The following is a 26,403-nucleotide window of genomic DNA, read 5'->3' as shown; positions in this document are numbered from 1 at the left end:
ACTCTACCAAGCATGAGAATAACAAACATGATGCTGTGATGGCTAACAAATGCAAGGGAAAAGTCCAAAGGAGGTAAATCACCAGCCTATGTGTCCCACAACATCGATGCTACTAGAATTTTTGAATCAACACATCACTACCATAGACTACTGTATTTCCATGAAAAAGCAGAGGATATTTTGGATCGATCTGTTGCCTTTTCAGGGCTTAATGCCTTCACAAATATTTTAAGATATGTTGAGCTTCTCCTTGGGAAAACTTTGCCAGTAAGACACATTTAATGAGTGATGTTATTTTCACGGCTATGATGTCGATGATACCAAAAATGGTTTGCAAACAACAGGAAAAGTTGTTGGAAGATAAGAGGCTTATAATTGGTTTGGTGAAGCCTGAAAACATGTTGCAGCACATCATGTCGTTCTGCCCAAGTTTGAGCTCAGGAATCATTGGCAACCACTAAGGACAGTTTATCTCTGCCTGTGCTATTACTGTAGTTTTGGGTCTTTGGAATAAGAATATATCTCTCTCATTTTCTAACTGGCAGGAGAGATGCGGAAGGCATGTATGTCAGCTCACTGATGCTTTCTCTCTGTCTCATCCCATATATACAGATATCACTCATCAACACTCACATATATAGACGATTCTCACAATTGGGGAAGATATAGTGTGGCCAGCAGGACCAGGGCAGTGACCAGTACCCCTCAGGACAAGAAATGCATTGAGCTGCTGGAGTGAGTTGAGAGAAGGGAACGGAGCTGGGAAAGAGGCTGGAGCAGAAGTGTGATGAGAGTGGTTGAGGGACCTGGGGGGTTCAGCTGGAGAACAGGAGCTGAGGGGAGACCTTCTGATCTCTGAACTGCCTGAAAGGAGCTTGGAGCCAGGGGGGGTCGGGCTCTGCTCCCATGGAACAAGTGATAGGACAAGAGGAAATGCCCTTAATTTGTGTCAGGAGAGGTTTAGATTGGATATTAGGAAAAATTTATTCCCAGAAAGGGTCGTAAAGCACTGGAACAGGCTGTTCAGAGCAGTGATGGAGTCACCATCCCTGGAGGTGTTTAAAAGTTGTGTAGATGAGGTTCTTAGGGACATGGTTTAGTGCCAGTGTTGGGTTAGTGGTTGAACTCAATGATCTTGAGGGTCTTTTCAACCAAAATGATTCTATGATTCTGTGATTTTATATTCCCATGTGAAAATGGAAAGTACTCCAAATGACTTGGGAGGCACAGGATAGATTACAGGTCTATCACATCAGATCCTGATACCAACAAAATACAGAAGACTCACACATTTCAGACTTCTCATCCCTGAATCTTTTTCCCTGCCAGATTGCTACAAACTTCCGGATCTTTTGGAAGAGGCATCGCTTGTTAAGGTGGGATAGTTTGCATTGTCTTGTAAGGTGAATTCGTACTGAGCGCTGTTCTTATTCTGATTTTCCTGTAAATGAAGGCTGTACTACCCACACCTTTTATGCTTAGAAGTGATGCCCAGGACAGTGTATCAGCATAGAGAGATGGTGAGTGCTCAGATACCCACCTGACCTCTATCTCTGTGTCTCTCTGTAGGATGCACAGTCCAACATACCATAAAACATTATTCTGCTGCTCAGAGACTGTTTGTTTATCATCTTTTGCTTCAACTTGCCTTTCTACTCAAGTCCTCCTTTGCTAACAAGGAGTCTTTGTGGCTGTCACTTGTTGCAAAGGGATCCGCTCTTCCAGATATGATGCACGGCATGCTCAATTTACTATGGCCAACGAGCAGATCTGCAAATTGCATGACCAGATCTGCAAACAGCATGACAAACTGACCTTCAGTGCAACCTCCTTCCCTTCGGTATTAATCATCTCCCCTTCAGTCTCCTGATTCTTCCCATTAGCTCTATGGTTGTTACAATCCTCACTCCCACCTTCATCTCCCTACCGCTCTCATTTTTTCCCTTTTCTGTGGCTCTGACATCAGATTTGCTCAGATGACAATCTGAGATTCATGGCTGACTTCCCTCCCTCTTAGCACAGGGATTCAGGACCTAAGAGCCAGAGGCAAATAGATCATCTCCTAATGAAGGAAATGTTTCTCTTAACCACTCAAGACCAATGACAGTTCTTTATCCAGGCAGTACTGGGCACAGGCACACATCCCATTAAAGATATTACAGTAAAGGGTTATTTGAACATAAGTGGTAGCAACAATCAGTCTCCTGTACCAAAAATAATGCTAATATTGCTACTACTAACAAAACAAATCTGTTCACGTGATTGGCTGGTGAGTGGGCTGAGTTCCCATGGCAACTGTCGGCGCTGGAGCTTGTAGGAAGAAAGTAAGTATTCTGTTTGAAATGGTTCAGATTTCTGCCACAAAGTTCATACAGCATAGAAACATGCGTCACATGCCTTCATTAAATACATGAAGTTCCCCCATCTCCCCAGCAGCCCCTTAAAAAGAAATTATCCAGTTTTGGTCTGCATCTACCTCTGAGGTCAGAAATTTGTACAAGAGATGGGAGTGAAGGGGATCCCAGGCGCTGGGTGCTTTCACTTAAGCTATCTTTCTTCACCCCCCTTTCAGTCCTCATTGCTGTTCATGCTTTGTTTCCACCTGAGGTTTAAGCAAGAGCCGACCTCAGGGGATGGAACAGCTCTGCTGTGAGGACAGATTGAAACAGTTCGGATTGTTCAGCCTGGAGAAGGCTCCGGGTAGACCTTACTGAAGCCTTTTAGTGCTTAAAAGGGGCCAATAAGAAAGATGGGGACAGATTTTTTAGTAGGACCTGTTGCGATAGGACAAGGGGTGTTGGTTTTAAAATAAAAGAGGGGAGATTCAGGGCGGATATGAGGAAGAAATTTTTTACAGTGAGGGTGGTGAAACACTGTCCCAAGTTACCCAGAGAGGTGGTGGATGAACCATCCCTGGAGACATCCCAGGCCAGGCTGGACGGGGCTCTGAGCAACCTGAGGTGGTGAAGATGTCCCTGCTCATGGCAGGGGGGGCACTGGATGAGCTTTGAACGTCCCTTCCACCCCAATCTAATCTATGGTTCTATGATCCCATCTGAGAACCGACCTCAGAATATTTGCTTGGTTAGGATGTGGCACAGACAATACTGACCCTGCCCGACGTCCCTGCTCAGCCCGAGGAGCCCTGAGTGTAGGCAGCCCAGTGCTGCACATATCTAGATCTCAAGACTGGCTTGGATTTAGGTTTGGCCAACGGTGGAGTGAGATGATTTGTGCCTAATGTCAGGGAGAAACTCCCCTTTCCTCCAGCTCTGCTCCTTCACGAAGAACTCCAGACATCATATTGTTAAGTACGAGTACAGGCTGTAAAAGGGAAAGGTCATTGAAGCATGCGCTGTTCACCACGAGCTGAGATGCTGCAGCAGAAAAGCCAGGAGAGATCTATTTACTTATGCAGCTAAGAAAAATCCTTACTTGGAGTCTTAAAGAAAAGCCTGACCCAAATGTGAGGTGGATTAATGTTGTTTTATAACACATCTGAACTGACAAGTCACCCAAAGTAAGAGCGCAGGTATCAAAACCTGCCTGTGCCCCCTCTGCCTTTCACACAGTCCCTTCCAGGAGACAGAGGAGTTTTGAGGCTGTTGGTGTAACTAAGTGAGAAAAAGACTCAAAGCGCTGCAGTGCAAAGGACTGCCTCACACAGAAACATATGCACTCAGTAAACACTGCAAGGACACACAGAAAGACTTTGCTGTGGGATTACCTTCCAGCTGGAGCTAATGGTGCTTATTCCCAAGAGAAAATGAAACTGCAGGCTATAGATGCACCTGCCTCTCTGCAGATCCACCTGAGCTCTTCTGTGGTACTGGGGGATTTTGGTGATGGCAGTTCATGGGGTGGGACAAAGCCAGCTGCCTCCAGCAATTTTGATGGAAAAAATAATAAAACAACCTTTCTGTAGTTCCTCCTTCCAATGTAACTCTCCATCCCCAATCCACCTCCCTCTCTCTCCTGTTTTGATACCATTTTCCACAAGGCTGGTTCTGAAATAATCTTTGGCACTCACAATAAGCATTCATACATTGGATTATTAAGTGATCTACATATGAATGGCAGCGCCCACCACAACCCAAGAAACAGCCGCTGAAGTGAAATGTTAATGTACATGGCTCTGGCAGAAGGGAGGGTGAGAAGATCCTTCTCTTGCTCTCCACAACATGTAGGGTCAACAACACGTCCAAATTATATGTCCCCTTTGTGTTTAGGAGGAGACAGGTGGAAAGGAGTCTGACTCATGAGGGTGTTGTGGTGATGAAAACTGGTCACAGCTCTCCTAGACCCACCAGGTAGATCCATCATGGAAAGGGAGATAGAGGTCATTTTGGAGAATGTAGCCACCCACAGGTTTACCCAATTGTATCTACAGGAAGGAGGGTGCGTTCACATGCAAAGTACACAGAAAGGTGGAAGATATCAGACAGTTTCCTTACACAGTGCTTGGAAGTGTGACTAGATCCCTGTATCTGTGTATAGAAGTCTCTGGGTATAAAAACAGGTTTGGCTTCACACTTGTCTTGCAAGGTCAAGACACCGAGTCTATCTCTGTCTGTGCCGTGACTCCTGCTGTTTTGAGAAAAAAGATAGATGCTTCATTTTTTCTGCTGAGGAACAGACATAGTGACTGTCCAGGGTAACCAAGGAAAAGGAAGATTCATCCACTTCTTTAAAAGCTGATGCCTGCAACTACTTATGTGTTGTACATCCTATACTCTACTGAAAAATCTTCATTTCTAGGGAGAGCTTCTCTCAGAAGAGGTCATATTAATCAGACTCTGACAGTACCTGCCTCTTCCTTGACCATGAACAGAGCTACAGATGCCTAACTCTGAGACAGACAAAGCTAGATTAATCCCAGACAGTATTTTAGATCTGGACCTGAATTTGTACCCACCAAACACAACCTGAGTGCCGTGCATTACCCTGCAGCTACCTTTACATGGAAAATCACTAGTGCAGGAATGTTCCTGGGCACGGGAACATAAATGCTTTCAGTATTTTGATGTTAGGATGGCTCCTGGAATAGTTTTAATCCACAACAACTTGCATGCACTCATTAAATTCCCAGGTGTGATTTGAAGATAAGCATTGGCCATGTATATTCACAACAGGTAGCTGGTATGCAGCCATCTTAGGCAGCATCTTAGCCAACAGTCCAAAGAACTGGGTTTTTTCTGTTTAGGTTTTTAACTAATTCATATGGATGTAATCTCTGGAGAAATCTGAACTTGATATGGCACAAATATTGAAGAAACTGTTTGTCTTGAGCCCAAAGGCTTCAGAGTCTAAGAGAACAGACAAGAAGAAGATGGTGAGGGCAAGAAGAGAGGCAATGTCTGGTTCAATGGGTTAGTTGATATCTCAGCACACCTGCAACTCAAATCCTGAGTCTTCTGAAGATGCAGATTTTGCCTGAAACAACAGACAGGCAAGACTCACACAAATGAAACCTGCTTCCCTCTGGTGAGAAATAAGTGTGTCCAGAAAGTGAGGTGCAGAGAAAAAGAGGCAGATGATATCCTGGGCTCATGCTGTTGCCAACATTTCCCTGTAAACCCTAGGTAAGGTGGTATCAGTCCCTTATTCTCACACTGGCCTCATAGGAGCCACATTGCCAGATTTCACGTCCCTCCAGCTCACTCCTGGCAGGCATCAGTGGGACATTTACAAGTCATATAGAGGACATCAGATGGTCTGTTGCTTCACAAACAAGAAGACTGCAGGCCATTGACTTCAAAATCATATCTGCTGACACCTGGACTGCAGAAGGCTGGGGAAAAGAGGCTTCAAAAAGGAGTCTTCTTTGTTTCTCTTTCTTCTTAAAAACATGGGCAGGGCTTGATTGGTGTTTGAACATGACATCTCTGACTATTCCATCTGACATCCTGGTGAAAGAAAAATGTGGTGGCTACTGTGTGATGCTAGGGAGGAAATCAGGCCAGGTAACGGGCAAAAAGGCAACCTGATGATGTCTGGCAGCAGGGGCAACCTGGAGGCAGTAGTATGAATGTGGGTGTCAGCAGAGATGAACAGGAATGAGAAACACTTCAGCTTGAAGATATCGAAGTTCCCACTTAGTTCCTCCAAATTGATTGAGGGGGATTAAAAGCAACATTAATATGTATGCAGTAGAACGCTGCTCCTCCGTGATCTCCTGGCTCCAATATATTGTCCCATCTTCTAAAATCATATCAGGATGAGAGGGAAGGGAGGACAATGACCATTATGGTGAGAAACTGGAGGAATAAACATTGATCTATGTGAGAGCAAGGGTTACCTCCTTCTGGCAGCAGTTCTCAGCCCAGCCATTGACCTATGTGTTTTTATCTTCTTGGCAGGAGAAGAAGTCTCAGAGAGGTCTAAGCCAGACTAAAGTAGTCTAAAAGCTGTGGAGACCACAGCTTAAAGTGTATGTGATGAGACTGGTCTAAAGGGAGAGAATGTGATGAATGAATTCAGCTAATGCTTGCTGGGTGCATTCTGTCAGCATCGAAGGGCTCCAGCCTTGGTCAGCACACAAGTCAAGCTTAGACATAGAGAGGAGCGTCAGCATTATTTTGGTTCCTAAGTGCTCAGGAGTCTCTCCCTCATCTGTTTGGAGGCAAGGGCTAAATGCAGAGAGCTCACCTTTGCTCCAGTGACTGCTCATGCATTTTGCATCAGTGAGTCATTGGACAAAACCAGAATCATAGTTTGGAAAAGGAGTCAAGACTGATTTTGTTGTTGTTTTGTTGTGTTGTTTTGTTTTGTTTGCTTCTGTGTTACAAAGCTAGACTATTCTAGCTGATTTTGGGTCCCATGTCCCTCCCTGTGGAAAAGGGTCCCACATCAGCATCCAGTCTGATGTCATATTGGGAGAAAGGAGCAATGGGTCCTCTAGGCACTTTAAATCAAGGAAGGAGCATGTACCTGGAGGCACTCTGCAAACCATCTTTGGCAAGGTGTTCAGGGCAGTACGAACCCTGTCCAGACAGACCTGTGTCTGTGTCAGTAGTTAATCATGGTCCAATTTTAGGTTTTGTTCCAGCTGCCTTTGAGGCTTTGCAGGGCACCACAAAACAATATGCCCAGCAGAGAGGATGAGTAATTAGCAGGTCATGAATCACCAGGGAGCCTGGAGTGGCCAGAAGGTCATATAGAAGAAAATCCTCTTGCCCTTTGCCCAGCTGCTGATATGTACCGAAGTAAGAGGACACTAGAATGCGTAGGAAGGCTGAATGACTTGCATGGAGAAGACAGAAGGTCTAACTAAACCTTTAGAAAATCTCTCTAAGACCTAAGCAGGGTCTTTCTAAGCCATGGGCTGAACAGAGGTGGACGGCAGATCATCTTTTCGGCCACACAAATGGATTTCCTCAAGCAAAGCACTAGACGAAGAGAAGTCTGCAGGTCTCCTACAATGGCTGAGATGAGGAGCCAGCTAATCGAAGTTCATCTCCATGGTTTTCTGTAGAGGAGGTCATGTTCCCTATCTCTCACTCCAAATATTTCTCTCTTTCTCCCTTCCTTCCTCACTTTGCTTGCAAACACCTACAGAGAGCACAACAAGGACACTATGGATGTGTCTTGAACATCCAAATGAGATGCAGACAAGAAACTGTTATCAGTGTGGAGCCATGCATCTGCTCCCTTACCCTGGGGAAGTCGCTGGATTTCCTTCAGTTTGGTTGAGACCAGAATCTTTCACAGAGTATTTGCCCTGCTCCACCATACAGGTTTTCTCTAATTTATAAATTGTTGGAGGTGGTGTAATCATAATTTTGAGGGAGTATAACGTGTATTACTTACTTTGATAGGGTTCAAACTCCAGCTCTGATTTTTGCCTCTCTTTATTATACTTTTATTGTAAGTACACTGTGGAACTGTATTCCCCCCTTGTGACTATACTAAGCAAAAAATACTATAGAAGTGACACAAATTACTAATTATTTTATTATGAAGTGATTAAAAAAAAAATGAAAAGAAAAGAATTAAAAGCTAGAAGTTGCTTCAGCAAATTCTATTTTTAAAGGAATAATTACTGGGTTTCAAATGTACTAATTTAAGCAATTCTCTGCCAGATTTCTTCCCCCCTTTTAATCTTCATTCTTGGCTGCATGGCTGGCTTTGCAGTCAATGCTCTGCTAGTGTCCTGGGCTTGGCCCTATATTATTATTAATTATTAACAGTATGGTAATATTCCCCATCAAACGCAGAGCAGTGCTGCCTGTGCTAGGTGCTACATGGGCACTGAGTGAGATGTGAGGCCAAGAGAGCTTCTGGGCTAAATAAACAAGGCAGCTGATGCTCATACATTTTGCAGAGATGCCTTGTGACTTGTCTCAACTGGTACGTGCTGGAAACCCTGCATATGGTCAGGGGACAACAGAGGAAAGTGGGGGCAGATCACATCCCAGAGAAAAATAAAAGTTACAGCTGGGATATGTGTTTTTGAAGGGTCTACAGAAAGGTGTCAGGAGGTGCCCTGATGTGTGGCCACCACGTTGTTTATCTCATAGAATCATAGAATGTCCTGAGTTGGAAGGGACCTACAAGGATCATTGAGTTCAACTCCTGCTTTAGCTCTGGGGGCTGTGGCTTTCGGGGGTGACAGAATTCCCCTGGGAAGCTGTTATTCTCCCAGCCTCACAATGGTTGTGGTATCTTTTCTCCCTCAGGGATGTGGGAAAGCAAAGTGGGATGTTCTGACCCTTCCTAAGGGAGGTGCTGAAGGATCAGAGAAGCCAGCAGGGACAGCAAGGGTGTCGATACAACAAGATTGTGTCCATGCAGGAGCTCCTGGGCCACCTCTGTGACTCCAGAGAGCTCTAGGACACGGTGCATACCCCAGAAGGCATCTAAATGAAGTCTCCCACGCACAGCAGTGAGTTCTGTGCTGGGATAGCATTTGGGATGAGCACATGGAGATGGAGGAAAGCTGGATGAAGTGACAGGCACAGGGTCTTGGTGCTGCTGAGGGAAAGGAACAGCTTAAAAATCCATCGGAGAGACTCTGGTTTGTGGCAGGGTGAGAATGTCAAAAGTGTGAAGTCTGCTTGGAGATACCATTCCCCAAGTCAGGTCACTCTAGGATGTTGCAGGGAATCTATCCCTGAGCCAGGACCCAGGCATGGTCTGAATCATGGTCTGGAGTGAAAGAGACTCAGATTTCTTCCTTTTGATGAGGTCTCAAGTTCAGGGGGGACTGGCCACTTGGCAATACCTGTGTCTGCAGATAATGCCAGTAACTTTAAGCAACACAACGGGTGAGAAATCTCTGATTTCTAAGGATATGCTCAGCACTTCAAATACTCCTTTTTCTTGAATCCCAGGCTGTGAGGAAATGTTTCATATCATCCTGGATCACAGAAATGCATGCTGACAGTTTAACAGCCTGCTTCTTTACAATGTTTAGGCACACTCTGTGCCAGGATAACTATTGCCCAACTCTGTGCCAAGTTCCATACATCCTGTTTCTCCTATTCTTTCCTGTCATACAGATTTTGGTAAGCCTGTGTACCCTAAACTCTCCCAGGACCTCTCCTCTCCCCCTCCCTTATAATTAAACAAGAACTGTTGAAAGCTGGTTTTGGAGCCAGTTCCAACTCTCCGGAAATTTTCAGCAAATAACACAAGAAGTTCTGAAATAAGAAGTCAGATTAATTTAATAGAAGAGAGGAAAATTCTCAGGAAACCTAAGGGACTTTAGTTCAGAGAAGAGCCACTGAAAATGCACAAGAGAAAGAAAAAGTAATGCCTAATTCTTTCTTTTTTTTTGCTGTCTGGTGAGACACCAGAACCAGCCCACAGGGAAAAGGAGGGTTTTGCGAGGCTTTTTTTCACTTTTTACCTTCAGAGCTGTGTTACTTGCCTTGCACAGAATGTCTGAGCTGTAGTATCAGTTCTAGCTCAGGGGATCCCATTATGAGAAGGTGCATCCACCATCACCCTTTGAGAGGCCTGGGCAAAGTCACTGGGGAGAAAAATGGGGCTGGATGAATTACGTAAAATGATAACATTTGGAGTGAACTTCCTGACACTGTTTTCCTTGGTGAGAGTTTGAAACAGTGTCAGAAAGGATTTGCAGTGGACGTTTCTTTAAGAAAGGAATTTGACAGATATTCTCGCTCTGCTGAACTTGCTTTGCTGACTGCTTGGTAAGTCCCTTAAACAATGGTATTGTGATAAAAAATGTCACACAACTAAAAACATGGTAATTGCTAAAAACATTCTCATTAACAAAAAAGTTGTCCTTTCAAATTCTCTTTTTCAAGCAGCTCTATAAGCTTTTAAGCCTTCAAACAGCAGTAAATGACATCTTTGCTAAGAATGGCTAGTTTATATCAGCAAAGAGATTGGAGAGGGAATCTGGGTTTACTGCAGACAGAGGATGAAGTGTTCGATGTCTGCAAAAACTGAGGTTCTCAGCTTCCAAAAGGAGCTCTTCTTTGCTTATTCAAACTCAAAGGTAAAAGCTGAGAGGCTCAAAAGCTCAAAGTTGAGATGCTGTGATGATGCTAAGAGGAACTGACCTTTTTCAGGAGGACGTGACTTTTCACTTGTGCAAATGCATGAAGAGGTCATGTCCAGGGCTCAGAGTGAATTAGTTAAGTAGGTCAGGGGGAGACATGAAAAACAAAGGGCTTCTGTCTTGGGGAGTATTTGTCAATGAGAACCAGCTATGAGCTCAACCAAAATTAACCTATATTCAACCCAAATTCTCCCAAATCAAGGTCCACTTGGTACACAAGTTCCAGATTGGTCTACATGTTGTCCTCTGTATGCATTCAGTAGACAGCTTGACCTTTGTTCCAAATCCAGAAGTCAATATAACAGCCTCCCCAAGATCCAGTAACATGTCTGGAACCATCAGCTTAAGGTTAGGTGGGATAGCCAAACCATGCCCACAATACCATATGTCATCTATATAGATGTGGCATTAGCAGAGTTCTCAAAAGTTCGAGAAGGATGTTCTACCATCAGTGTGGTGGTGATCAGGCAGCTGTTACGGCCCTGAGCCTTTCCTGCTAAGAAGGATGCTGTTTTCAGTCTCAGTATATGGTACTCAATGCTTAATTCATGCCTATTTTCAAAACATCTTCACCTGCAGGCTTCAAAATTAGTTCCATATCATGAGCAACGACATATGTTGTTGTACCAGTCTGAACTAAAACTGCCTGGAGGATACCTCTAGATTTCTTCTCCTCTATCCAAAAATACTCACTGAAGAAAAAACCTCTTAGTGTCCCCTTTTTCTTTGCTGTGGTGCACACACTGCCAGTGTCCTCCCATGCCCTACAGCTGAAGGTAGCAATCTTCTCAACAGAAAAGTTGTGACATTGTGAGTTGTCATCACCTTGATGTCTTTGCAAGAAGGAGTGTGAAGTTCACGATGGTGTTTCCTCCTCCCCACTCTTGCGTCCCTCCAAAGGAGTATCTTCACCTCTCTCTCCCCGTCACCTCCTCCATTCCCCCTGGTCCCCAGCATTGGTGGCAGAGCTGCCTAGTCCAGCCTGGGCACACAAAGGACCCTTTATCATATGGGGTGTCCCCAGTGCTGAGCTCAGGTAGGTTGGGCACAAGGCCTTTGTCCATGGAACACTTGTGACAACAGGGACATCCAGTTCAGGGCATGGGAAGTGCAGAGACATCCTGAGACTCTGCAGTGTCAGGTCTACACAAAACCTATGCATTAGCCATAGGCTAGTGATGGCCAAAATCATATTGAGTGGGTATAGGGCTGTATACACACCAGCACATGGATCAAACTGGAGAAGGGTTTACAGCCACAGATGCATGCTGCTGTAGATAGACCCAAAGAGCAAGGGAATAGCCAGGAAATGATGAGGAAAAAAAAAATTGATGCAATAAAATATCTCTGTTGATGACTCTGCATGTCCACAGGAAGCAGATTTACTTTACATCAAAGCAGAAAAAGAACCCAAAAATGAGAAGATAAGCTGGCTACTTTTGACACACAATAATTGTTTTAAAAGTGAAATAAACATAGAAAATATGGAGAAATCACATGTGTGACTGACTGACCTGAAACTAAGCAGTTTTGTTTGCATTTTGAATTTTAAAAACAAAACATTTCATTCGACATGGAATAAATAATTTTCTTCCATTTTCATGTTTGCAGTTTTGGTCCTTGTCCTTTTAGAACTTTGGGGCATTTTTTTGAATGAAAATATTACTTTGAAACAACTGAAACATTCTTCTTGAAATTGACAAAGTGCAAGATTTTTGTTTTTCTGAAAGTTCCTTTGTATCTCTTCTTTCCTAGCCTAAATTACTCATTAAATTAAATGTGAATTTCCAAACATTTTCAGAATTCTTCCCAAACTGTTTTTTTTTTCTTTTTAAGGCTCTTTAGTGCTCTCTGTATACACATGTATGTGAGTGTGCATACATATCTGTATGCAGATTGTGATTAAATTCTCAATTGTGCAGAAAGATTCATAGAAGAACAGAAGCATAAGAGATTGATTGCTCAGGAGGAGGTAGGGTAGGCTCATGATAACTTATATCTTTGCAGCTACAAGGACATTTAAGCTCGAGCAAGGAGAAGGCACTTCAGACATCTTGCTGCCAGGCTCTGGCTCCCTAGAGAGATGCGGCAGAGCATCCCAAACACCAAGTTTCTGAGTATGTCCCTCCATCCTCTCCGCAATCACTGCATCCCGTTTGTCCCAGATGGCACAGGGGAATAGCCGTTTCTTTTCTGACTCAACCAAGCCTACGCAAGAGCTTCATATTTCTCACTCCCCCGCTGATGAAAAGCAAACAATCCATTAGGGCTTCGCTGACTGGATCTGACATTTCCCAGGTGCAGATTAACACCCCCTCGGGGCCTCAACACCGTGAAAATCAACTCATCGTTTGCGCATCGCTTCCCATCATCGCTCCCAGTAACAAGGAGCCCCAGCACCTGCCAGCCCAGTGCTCAGCGCCCACCAGCATGATTTGCCAAGGTGTTTGACTTGTCATGGAAGTGATGAACAGGGGAATGGTGTCATGTCATTTATGGCATGAAGTGCTCAGGACACCACAAGAAGGCCATGAAGTTGGTGAAGGGTTTCGAGGGGAAGCCATATGAGGAGCTGCTGAAGTCACTTGGTTTGTTCAGCCTGGAGAAGAGGAGACTGAGGGCAGAGCTCATGGGGCTGCAGCTTCATCACAAGGGGAGCAGGAGGGGCAGATGCTGAGCTCTTCTCTTTAGTGACCAGTGACAGAACCCAGGGAATGGAAGAAGATGTGCCAGGGGGGGTCAGTTGGACATGAGGAAAAGGTTCTTCACCCAGAGGTTGCTGGACACTGAACAGGCTCCCAGGGAGGTGTCACGGCCCCAAGCCTGACAGTGTTCAAGAAGAGACTGGACAACGTCTTCAGACACATGGTGTGAATTTTGGGGTTGTCCTATGCAGGGACAGGAATTGAACTTGGTGATCCTTGTGCGTTCCTTCCAACTCAGAACATTCTATCGTTCTATGTTAATACTGGATTAGGGTATTCCCACTTTCCTCTCATTATTTCTTTAGGTTTTGCATAGTCTTTGGAGATGGAAGCAGCATTAGGTATCCCTTCCTCCTGCTAGTTGTTTCTGCCTGGACCTACACTCTTAGCTGGACCGATTCAAGGGTGTACAGCCCATACTGTGAAGTGGACAACTGACTCACCTCTAAAATATGTGCCTTTTTCTGAAGACTTTCTGTTTCCAAAACCAGCCCCCTCCCTGCTCTTGTCGACCCTGTGGGCCCTACCAGTTGTGCCAGCACAACTGCAAGATGGGGAGGCATGGCAGCAGAAGGGTGTAAAAGCAGAACACTGTGATCTCACATCGCTAAACCATACGTCATCATAGACCAGACAGGCTCAACAACTTGTGAGCTTGGATTCATGCCAGCAAACTTCGTCCTTACCCATGAAGTGTTGGGTGAATGCTACTCAGACCATTTCAGTCCAAACAAGCTTGGCCAGTAAGGTCTTACCATTTAAATTGTTGCAGCTGATTTATGAAGGAGGTTGTTGAGAAAGCTGGGGAGAGGCTAGGGGGGATACCTAAGCTGGCACAGCTAGACGGACACAAGGTCATTCTCACATCTTGACTAAACATCCACAGGGACTTGTTAAGCACTGTTCCTTGGGAAGCAGCACATCTGTGGTTGGAATTATGTTGTTAATGTCACACTCCAGAATGGGTCCGTCTTTTCCTGGTTTCATTTCGCTCACCACTTCATCCAGATAAAACATGAAGTTTGGGTGACTACAGCAAACCAACGATGTGTCTGAATGTAAGAGTATTTGCAGCCATACCTGGCACATTAGGTATAAACACTTCTGTCCTCTGAATATGGAAGGAAAAGTTCTCCCATGGATGGATTGAAGGTCCAAAACCCAGGGGCCTGGGTGTTGGATGGACAGAGGACCATTAATTCACCTACACCTCCCTTTCCTATTTCAAAAATGACTCAATTTTGCAGCCTTACACAGACAATGCCTGAATGAACATCCACCATGAAGGGTCAAAGAAATGCTGCAGCTGTTCTTTAAAATATGAAACATTCTCCAGCCTGCAAAAATATTTCCACTCTTTCCGTGGACAAGTCCTTCACTCAGAGCAGAAAAGCACAGTCCCTCAGGCTGAGGTGAGCCATGCAGGTCATCTTTGTATCTATGGAGTATTCATGGTGTTCTTTGGATTCTGGGCTGTCCTAAATCATGAAAGTCTTCCTCACCCTGTAATCCAGCATGTCCATAGCATGGATGAGCTTATAGTGGAAAGCAATGGGATGCACATACGCCTGTAGCCCCCAACGCTGCACGATGATAGATGAACACCTCTTGCTCCCTGCCACCCTCCACCCAGCCATTCCAGGTGTTCCCACCAGCATTACTCACCCTCTTCATGCCCCTTGTTTTGTGAAGGGGCAGAGCAAAACACTTCCTCTCACAACTCGCCAACATGGCAATCGGGTCCTGGGTTATTTTCCTCCACCTCCATCATCTGTAAAGCTGAGCATCCCCACAATGGTTGTCCTCTGGACTCTCTTGCATTCTTAGCAACTCCAGGTTCTCTTAGCCAGGCACATAGTGCTCCACGCAAGCCTCACAAATATGTATCCATTCAAAATTTCTTGTTGTTAGAGACAAGTACTGATCACAGACCCTCACACAATCTCACGGGCAGGTGGGGAAGCTTGCAGATCCTACTTTGCTATGTGAAAGGGAGATGGGGCTAGAAGGAAATAGTCAGAAGAGCCATTGTTTATATTAATGAGGGAGAAATTACAGAGATGATGGGAGTTAAAGAATAAGGACAGCCATAGCAGGTCAAACAGAAGATCCAGCTCAGTGTCCTTTTGCCAAAATGTTCAGCAGTAGGTGTCAAATATTATCTAAAAAATATATGAGTGGAGTGATTCTTTCCAAAGCACTCGTTCAGGCCCCAGTGAGCTACAACTCACAGACTTCTTGAGAAAGAGCTTTTATATTTAACAGTCCTGGATGGATTTTTCTGTCCATAAATTTGCCCAGTTATTTAACTATGCAACCTCTAATGGAAACACTGATGCAGGTTCAGAAGATGTACGCTCTTTGCCATGCCATGTTGCAGGTGACCTCAGGCACAATGTTCTGGGCTCCATCCAGCTTCTGAAATATTGGTGTTTAGTGCCACTGCAGACACCTAAATTATCCAAGACATCTGCAAGGGGATGGTAAAGGTATCATCAGCCCTTATGGTCTGTAAATGTATCTGCATGCAGCTGGGCAGACATGGTGAGACCAGATGAGAGGGTGGTATGCTTGGTGTCTCCATCTCCTGCCCCACTCTCGTATTTCATAAAATCATAGAATAGAATCATAGAACAGTTTGGGCTGGAAGGGACCTTCAAAGCTCATCCAGTGCCACCCCTGCCATGAGCAGAGACATCTTCACCAGCTCAGGTTGCTCAGAGCCCCGTCCAGCCTGGCTTGAGATGTTCCCAGGGATGGGGCATCCACCTCCTCTCTAGACAACCTCGACCAGTGTTTCACCACCCTCATTATAAAAAATTTCTTCTTCATGTCTGGCCTGAATCTCCCCTCTTTTAGTTTAAAACTAAAAATGCTAAAAGCTAAAACTAAAACCCCTTGTGCTATCACAACAGACCTTGCTAATAAGACTGTCCACATCTTTCTTATAGGCCCCTTTTAAGTATTTATTCTCTTCCACCTCTGAACCTGTTGTTTGCCACTCAAAGTGTCTTCTCCTCCTTTATAGTTTGAACTCATCTCTCCATGCAGGTGCAAAACATGCACTAGGGTCTGTCACACAGAGGGGTTTCGACACCCCCACCCTTCACTGGAGACAAACTCAGGCCGGAAGATGGGGTTGTTGGATCTCAAACCATGGCCAGGGCCTAGCTGACAGAGATGAAAGCTCTTTGGAGGCCACATTCTTCTGCATTAGCACAGATAAAGGTCTAATCCTGCCCTCCTTTCCTTACACTGGTATGCTGTGTGGATTATCTCACTGTTTCCAAACAGGTTGAACATTTCTGTGAGGCTGACAGGCATTCAACACTACTGGAAATTAACTGCTGTACTCTGCAGAACATGCATTCATTACCTCATGCCCCTTGAGGTCCTCTGTGCTGGAAGCAAGCAACAAGGCTGGTGTGACAGCTCCATGGGCTGGCAAAAAGGGCTCTACATCAAGCTTGATGAATGTCTGTGGGAAGACGCACATCCCCATCTCTTCCCCATCCTCATGAGGGTGGTGAAACACTGGCCCAGGTTGCCCAGAGAGGTGGTGGATGTCCCATCCCTGCAAACATTCAAAGTCGGGCTGATGGGGCTCTGAGCAACCTGATCTGGGTGAAGATGTCCCTGCTCATGGGAGGGGGTTTGGACTAGATGAGCTTTGAAGGTCCTTTCCAACTGAAACTAATCTGTGATTCTGTGCTTCTATGATTCTACTATTTTATGATTCTATGATTCTATGATATGAGATAGGTCACCTGAGCTCATGTGTTTCCTGGGCACCTGAGAAAAATTACTGACTCCAGTACTGTAAAGTGAGGGCTTTCAGTAGGAAGAGCAGGACAGTAGTCTTTTTTTTTCTTGGGTACACATAAACAGAGAGGCAAGATAAAGCTGGACCATCCAGCTGCAATTCCAGCATTTTAATAATTCATGCTCATTTGCTGATCCCAGTTTCTTCAAAGGCCATCCCAACCAACCTGCTGCCTCACCCTACTAGTGACCAACACAGGTCACTGCTCTCAAATCTAGATGTCACCCAGGTTTGGTGACACTGCAGTCTGTGGCGTTTGCCAATCCAACCTGGGCATCAGGAGTGATTTCCTTCTTTAGCACACCTGCCCTTTCTCCAGCTCCCATTATCCTGACTTAACCTGGCCCTTTTCACCCCAGAGGGTGTCCAAGTGTTTGGCTGAGCCTGGCACATGCTGGAGCATCTTGAGTGCAACTTTGTGCAGAAGCAGAGGAGAGGCAATGTCTTGCTGCAAGGTGATGCATCTCCAGTTTACATTTCATTCCCAACTTTAAAGGGACAGAGAGGGCTTTGTTCCAAGCCAGTGCACTGTTTGAGCACATTAGAGCAATTTTTGATGCCTAGAAACCTATTGCCAAGCAACCTGATGCCGAAGCCCTCCTTCCCAGCCTGTAAGGGAGTCTCTGCCTTCTGCCTGCTGCCAAACTTTCCCCTCTGCAAATCCCCTCCTCCTCTCCCACAGCTGAGGACGAGCGCCCAAAATCCTCCTGCTATGTGCCAAAGACTTGGGCTCCCTCCCACCCAAACCATCTGTTGCTACAGAGCCCAGGTCCTGCTTGTTCTCATGCTTGGGACAAACACGCCTTGGTGCCAGCTTGTAACAAATCTCTGGCCAACCAGGACATCTCTGGTATTGTCACATTGCCACAAGCCACCAGTCCAAAGAGTTTAGCAACAGTTCATGGGGCTGAAGACTTCTTTCCACTTCATGATCCTGCTTAAAGAGGGTCTTCATCTGCAAAGTTGCTCCCCTGGGGAGTTGTCGGGCACTGTTTCAGCAAAAACAAGATTTTACGCCTGGCCATTTCCATTAGGCAGAATGTTTGCATCCAACCTAATCTGAAGTCCAAGAGAGTTTGGTAGCTGGAACTCCATGACAGCTGACCATGGGAACAGCCTCCACCATGTTTCATGTACTGGAATAAAGGTGATTACTTCTTGATGACATTGGCACAGCAGCTCTGAGCTTGATATCCAGGGTAGTCCAATCCTGTGCAAGTTGTACTTCAGCCTAACACATAAGCCTAGCCAGCACCATTGGCTAGAGGATGGGACAGTAAGGCTGGTGAGAGAAGTCATGGTCCCTCAGCAGGAACTGACCCCACCTCCTAACCAACCTGAGGAGCTGTAGGAGAGAATGTAATGACATACAGGGCTGGTATGAAAAGAATGTACAAGGAAGGGTACAAAAGAGAGTAGATACTGTGGGAAGAAGAAAGGGAAAAGATGGGCATCAATGCTTTCCTAGAAGGTTACTAGATATCTTCACACACAGACTCAGTTGGGTTGGAAACCTGTTAAGAATAAACATGAGGAGACCATGAGTTGACAGTAGATGTTGTAGTCATTATTTTGTAGCTCAGGCTAGGGCCATCTGTCATTCAAACCACAGCCACTGCAGACTGAGCACCAGCAAGGTCCTATTTCCCTGGAGGCAAAACAAAGAAAGAAGATAGTCTGTGTAACATCTACATGCTGGTGATTACACTGACACTTCCTAGCCCTGAGGGCAGAGCTCCCCTTGGCACAGCAGTCCTTGGAAACATTCTTTCTCTACTAGGTAGAACCTGTCCATTAATGCCAAGGTCCTGCGTGAGCCCCTTAGAAAGCGGATAAATTACTGGCCCAGGTTGCCCAGAGAGGTGGTGGATGCCCCATCCCTGGAGACATCCCAGGCCAAACTGGACGGGGCTCTGAGCAACCTGAGCTGGTGAAGATGTCCCTGCTCATGGCAGGGGTGGCACTGGATGAGCTTTAAAGGTCCCTTCCAACCCAAACCATTCTATGATTCTTTGATTCAAAATCCCATTCCCAAATTCCAGTCCTGCAAGCTAGGCTCACTGTGCCCTGCATACAGCTAAGACTAATAATGTTGCTGGTGGTCAGTCCATCCCAACACATCTTTCCTACTCTCTTCATGCCTCTAGGCCCCCACTGACAGACTCTTGCCATTAGATATGACAGAGAGGGTTGTTGCCTGTACACAGGCACACTCGCATGCTCTGGGAGTAATAACAGCAATGAAATAAATCACCAAAGGAGCAAGTGGTTGTGATGAATTAGTAGGTGTTACATGAACAAAGCAGGCGAGCTGGCCAGGGCACTGCCACTCTTTTTCCTTAGCAAAGACATGAAGGCAACGGGCAGCGGGGCTTTGCAGTGCCTCTAATTCCCCTTTCATACTTTGCCAGGAGTGCTTTCAGAGTCACTTTGTCGATTGAATTTGTCAGCCACCATTCTGGAGATAGCAAAGCTGCTTTAGCTGTCTCTATTGTGGTGCTCACAGAAGGCAATTCCAAAGCATCTGTATTCATTCCAAGCAGCATTAGGTAGCTGATGATTCAGCCAGCTGCTGGCAGATAGCTGCTCTCTCCTTGAGATGACTGAGTAATACAGGAATAACCTAGGGATTTTGCTCCCCTTTGGTGTGCCTCTGAGTTTATTTATTTATTTTGGGCGGATCCCATTTATCACATGCGTGCAGGAGCTGAGTTTTAAGTGTGGTGTCCCCTTGGGTGTGGAGTGCAGGACAAGTCTGCTTCTCATTTACTTTGGACAGCTTTGTCTTACCAGTTTAAGATGAAGCTTCTCTGTAGGTAGGGAGCAGGACTAGGGGAAGTTGTGTGTTAGAAAAGCAAAATCGAGGGTTTCTGGATGTGGGGATGAGTAGATGTGCAAGAAAAGGTGAGGCTGGAGAAGTCAGGTGATAAGGGGAGATCTGTTTCTTCCTCAGCAGGCTGGTGGGGTAGATGTTGTGGGTCTCCAAGTCCATCCCTGCTGGTGTGAAGTCTTCTGAGGGCAAGTAAAGGTGAATTGTAGCAACCAGCAGCAAACATTGCAGGCCTCAGGGGTGCAAATTGGGGATCTCAGTGGTAATCAATAAGCCAGGCTTAGATTTGTGTAGCTGCTTGGAAATCAGTGGGTCACAAAGTAGCTGAGTCTGCTCTCGAACCTGCAGAAATCTTGAACAGAAGCCCCAGGGCTGGACGCATTCCTGCTACTCTTCCTGCTTGCAAATTCAGTTTATTTTCTGAGCTGTTGGCCTCACCCCCATCTCCACACTGTGGAAGGAGATAGGGACATTTCAGCCCTCCTGAGAGAGGTGTCTGAGATAAGTGGACTTGAATTACCCTAAAGCAGCTCTGATTTCTCTCCGCTGATTACAGAGGGAATTTGATGACAGCCTTAGACCAGACACTAACTGCATAAGTCCAGATCGCAGTCGCAGTTCTTCTGCACCCACTCTGAGCATTTGGTATTTGTCCTGCGTTTTCTCTGGAAGCCATAAACCAGTTTTTCAAAGTCTGTTTGACAGATCTATGTGCTCCCCCAGTGACTCCATGCACAAGACAAACCTGCTCTGAGTGCGGGACATTTTTCCACTGGAGGACACACAGATTTACTATGTTTCCCTTGCTCCCTGACTAGGAAGCTGGTGGCTTTCCAAACACATCTGCATGAGTGCACAGAAAGAAAAGACACATCAGCAAATCCAGCCTTGCTCTGACCATTTTGATCTAACCAACCTGCCAAAACTTGGATGAGGGCACAGGGAAAGGAGCATCCTATCATAGTGACCAGCACATTTTGCCAGATACCATATCCCAGGTCCAGGATCTGTTAAGAGTGTTGTTCCTTCCATGTCTGTCCTAGGGGTGAAGTCCATTCCTGCCCCTCCAAATGGCCAGTGCTCATAGCTTGCAGATGAAGAGTAGATACACAAGACAGAAAACAAAGCTAATCCAAAAGTAGCTGTTATCACATGAAACAGAGAGGACTCATCTTCTAAAAGCACTTGTTCCACCTTGGAGGATACTGCCTGTTGGCTCACAGCCCCACAACCCACCACAGCAATTTTTGCTTCGTGTAGCTTTGGGAGAGCAGATCCTTGTCTCTATCCCCACTTCAAGACAGAAAAACTTGGTGTCCTATCTTAAACCTTGTTTAACACCAGAGGTGCTCCTGCATGGAGCACAGGGTCTAGCAGCTTTTTCCTGAGACAACCTGCAGGTGAGCAGATAAGCATCTCCTTCCATGTCTTTGCCCTGACTCTGGTCCCAACCTTTCCCCATCAACATATGTTTAATCTCCTTCCAGATGCACTTCAGTGAAGTTGTCCTTCAGGGTTGGGCAGTGATGCTGAGCTACCCCTGGACATGGGTCACAGCACAGCTCTTCTGCCCATCTCTGGCTTCACTGGCAGGAAAGCTCCTTCTCTCTGCAAGGCAGGGAACAGAAGGGAGAAGATGAAAGAGTGAGAGAGAGGGAGCATTTCAGGCTTGTAATGCATTTACAGCGCAGCAAATCGATTTGCTGCGGCTCAGAGGCCTGTTTGTTTTCGCAGGAACAGAGGAATGAGTCCGATGATGGCGTGATGGGGCTCGAGCCTGCTGTCCAACCCCAAATACAACCTGGGCTGGGAGGGGAAGTTGCCACACATGTTTTCCCAGGTGCTGATTCAAATCCAATCTGTTGCATCCTGCACACCGGTGAGGTTGGATCAAGGAGGGATGAGCACAGCAGCTTTATTGCAGCCTTTCAGTACTTAAAAGGGGCCCGTGAGAAAGATGGGGACAGACTTTTTAGGAGGACGTATTATGACAGGACAAGGGGTGATGGTTTAAACTAAAGGAGGGGAGATTCAGGCTGGACATGAGGAAGAAGTTTTTGGTGCTTAGGGTGGCCAGAGAGGTGGTGGATGCTCCATCAGTGGAGACATCCCAGGTCAAGCTGGATGGGGGTCTAAGCAACCTGAGCTGGGTGAAGAAGTCCCTGCTCATGGCAGGGGTGTAAACTGGGTGACTAGGTGATCTTTGAAAGTCTCTTCTAACCCAAACTATTTTGTGATTCTATGATTCTATAAAATCTTCATTTCAAACATGCTTTTGAAAACAATATAGTCATAATGCCAGAAGAGTGCTAGAAGAGAAAGCAAAAATTATCTTTGGCCGACTACCTTTTTCTTTTATTTTGGAGTCTTTATTTTATTTCCAGAATTCCAGTTAAGAATGGAAGGCTTTGCTTTGCAGGGGCATGCTGATGACCACCCTGCTGTTTTCAGTTTAATCTTGTCTTATATTTAACACAGCCCTGAGGGTACTAGAGCAACCCACTGACACATATGTTCAAGATGGAAAAATGGAGAGATACCCTAGGTAGCTCTTAGAAACCCAGGATACAAGAGAGTGAGTTGTGTTTGCTGCCCATCGGATTCATTCTGCAGCCTGATTTCACCTGGTCCCAGACAAAAAAAAATGTAAATTGTCTCCTGAAAGGCATTACACAACACCTCTCTGACACAAGGTGAATGGAGCTAAAGCAGCCTGCCTCTCCAGGGCTGTCCTGTGTCTCAGACAATGGACATGGGGCTGTAGAAGCACACAGTGAAGGAGGAAAGGCTGATGTCCACACCATCCTCTTAGAAAGTATCTGACATGGTCATGCTGGATGTCACCTGCAGCATGCTGCTGTCCCCACAAGCGGACATGAGTCTCTGTCATTTACTTACAGTGAGAGTCATTGTCGGAGGGTCAGGGATAAGGAAAAAGCTCTGGTTGCCTGGTTTCTACTGCTGATGGCCTTCAGGATGGTCTTCACCTTCACCTAGACAAGAGGAAGAAATTTTTTACACTGAGGGTGGTGAGAGCCTGGCCCAGGTTGCCCAGAGAGGTGGTGGATGAACCATCCCTGGAGACATCCCAGGCCAGGCTGGACGGGGCTCTGAGCAACCTGAGCTGGTGAAGATGTCCCTGCTCATGGCAGGGGTGGCACTGGATGTGCTTTGAAAGTCCCTTCCAACCCAAACTATTATGTGATTTTACAATTCTATGTGTAGAAAGCATTTAAGAGATCTGTGGAGCTGCTCCCATCTGCTGGTTGGGATTGCATCGATTCGGTATTGACAGATTGGCAGGAAAGAGGAGGATCAAACAGTTTTCTGTGACACCCCGCAAGGAGGGATCTGCCTGCAAGTCCCCCCTCCACCCAGTGCCTCCAGCCCCACTGTCTTTGCTCCCTGCAGCTGCGGGGATTGGGATAACTGCAGTGGAGGGTTCCCTCTGCTGGCCTGAAAACCCATGGAGAGGATTTCAGTGCAGAGAAATTATGAGACTGAAAGGGGAGGGGTGGTTTCGGAGGGTCACCGAACTCCATCGCATCAGCATCCCAACTCCTGCCTCTGTGGGTTCCTACAGCCCCAGCACTGAATCTCACCATCCATTTTCCCAGAGCTGCCTGTTCCCAATAATTCATGTACACTTCTCTCTGATTTAAGGGTGCTGCTCTCTTCCACATCCAGGACAAATCCCACATATGCTAGGAGGACCCAGATAACTATTAACAAAAACATAACCCTCCCTCTGTGTGGCTGCAATTCGGGTTCAGATCAGAGCCCTGTTATCAGTTATGGGGCCAGACACAATGTCCAGGAGACCCACAGACAGTGACTACCCAGGAGCTGAGCACCCTCCGTTGCAGGAGGGACGTATCCCTGGAGCCCTTCATGCTGTGATGGCTGGGTGGGTGTTTTAGGAAAGGAAAATATGACACAAAGGGGACCTGTCTCTGTCTCCAGGAAGCACTAATAAAGGAAAGCAGGAATGAAGAAGAGATAAAAGTGGGTGTTTAGTTTTGCTAAGGGGCATTTAGCCAGCTCTAAGCAGAAGCATCAGGTCCACAGGTCAGAGTATACAGCAACGAACAGAAATAAAAGGGAAACTCTTCCCCTGAGATTGCTCCTCACTGTCTCTGCTCCATCCTTCCTCCCCCACACCAACACCTATCTCTTTCATTCCCTTCTCTCTCTCCTTGCCTCTTCCCACCTCTGTCTCTGTTACTATCAAAGTGGAATTTATGAAGAGCTCGAGGCATTGGCGATTTCCTGGATTTCAATATAACTTCTTGCAATCTTAAGTGAACAGCTTGGTTGCTTCTGCCTGTCAGAGAATTTAAATTGCAAATTGAATAGTGAAATGCAGCAGCCGAGGGTCTGTATCAGTGACTTTGCAGAGCAGGAATATCTCTTAGCAACTAGAGGGAGGGAAGGAGGACACAGTAAACACAGCAATGAAGTATCTGGATTTTGGAACACTTGTTGCCCCTCAATGACAGAGGAGCAGTAGCTCTCGGACTCTGGGAAGGATGCCTGTGTGGAGGCTGATGTTGGTGTTTTGCCTCTGATGGTGGTACTGGTAGAAGAATAGGAACCATCTACACCCATCTGTTCGTAGTGGTGCATCACATCTCCCTCCTGACCCCAGCTGAAGCCCAGCCTGGTAAAGCCTGAGGACTGGGAGTTGCAGCATTAGGTCACTTCATCACCAGCTTTGTTCTTACCAGTTCTCACCTTGATACTTAGGAAGTCGGGCACTGGAGAAGGTTGGTGGCTTGAAAGGGATGTGTTTACTTTCTAACCAGGACCTACAGCAGGTGACAGAAAAGGCAGAGCTGGATTGTCCCTGGAAATGCACAGCAAAATGGCAAGAGGTTGCAGTCACAGGTTGTAATGATGGAAGTTCCTGCTGGAAATCAGGGCAAAATCTTCACAATTTGGCTAAGCACCAGGACCAGGTTCAACACAGATCTACATGGGAAATCTTTAAAACTCGCATACAGAAGGCCTTAAGATGCCTGCTCCAGCAATAAGGTTGTCCTTGCTTTGAGCTGGAGGCTGATCTAAACACGTCTAGATGTCTGTATCAACATATGCAATTCTACAACTCCATCCAGTGGTTCTATTTTTTTCTTAAAGGTACCGAAAACTGACTTCAGCACTGCCAGAAATTAGAGCAGAGAAGGGTTCTGAGCAGTCATTTAAGCCTCCCCCTGCCCTGGGCAGGTTCAGAGATATTCACACTGGTGCTGTCACCCATTTGCTGGGGCTTCTCTTGCAGCCCCAGGAGGGAGACTTCACATGCCCCATGGACAGTCACTTCCAGCACTTCCTAATCTTGCTTAAATGAGCTTCGGTAAATTTTAAATCTGAAATAATAACAGCTGGCTTGCACTTACTTTTTAATAACACAAGCCTTCAATGCAACTACCATTTAAAGGCACAGTAAACTTTACTACCCTGCAGCAGCAAGTTCCACCAGCCTGTTGTTCTCTGCATTAAAAATAGTAATAGAATCAAAAAGGCCAAGAGAAAAGCAATTTTCCTTGTGTGCTGTTTCTGATTATAACCCCTAAAACCTGCATGAAAAAGTCATTACCTAAGTCTATCTCATACGAGATATCTCTAATATGCAGAAATAGAGCTCTATGATTCAGCAAACCTTGTTTAATGCCCTGTGATGGTGTATATCTTTCTCATGTAGAATCATAGAATCATTTTGGTTGGAAGAGACTCTCAAGATCGAGTCCAACCATTAACCCAACACTGGCACTAAACCATGTCCCTAAGAACCTCATCTATGTGTCTTTTAAAGCCCTCCAGGGATGGTGACTCCACCACTGTCCTGGGCAGCCTGTTCCAATGCCCCACAGCCCTTTCCCTGAACAAATTTTTCTTAATATTCAATCTGAACCTCCCCTGGTGCAACTTAAGGCTGTTTCCTCTTGTCCTATCACTTGTTACATAGGAAAAGAGTCCAGTGCCTTCCATGCTACAGCCTCCTTTCAGATATTATAGTTGTAGAGAGCAATAAGGTCTCCCCTTATATAGATGCTTATATAGCTGCTAGGTGCAACAGATGAAATTTATCAGACCTATTTCCTCAAAGGACCTATTAAAGGAGAGAAATAGGCATTGTCCAGGAGCTGTTCATCTCATCTTTTTCATATATCTATTTCCAGATGAGATGGATTGCTCCATAATAAAGCCTTTCCCTTCCTAACACAGCATAAAGAAGGCTGCCTTGGAGGAAGGTGCCTGTGGTGTTGTATTTTCAAGCTTTAGCAAAATGAGCCCCAGCCAACATATCCCATTTAGGTAGCAAATAGGTGGTAACAGAGAAGTGACCACAGCACTGTGGGATGTGGGCCTGGAAGCTCTAGGAGCTCACAATAAAAGGTCTGGTAGAATGCTTGAGGCCAATAGAAAATACTTAGTTTTGAGAAATACTGCGATCACTGGGGAGGATTTGTTCCCACTGAGGCTGTGCTGAAGCAGTTCTTCAGTTTGTTAT

Source organism: Patagioenas fasciata, chromosome 1 (assembly GCF_037038585.1).
Source record: "Patagioenas fasciata isolate bPatFas1 chromosome 1, bPatFas1.hap1, whole genome shotgun sequence".
NCBI classification, from domain to species: Eukaryota; Metazoa; Chordata; class Aves; order Columbiformes; family Columbidae; genus Patagioenas; species Patagioenas fasciata.
This window is presented reverse-complemented; position numbering follows the sequence as displayed.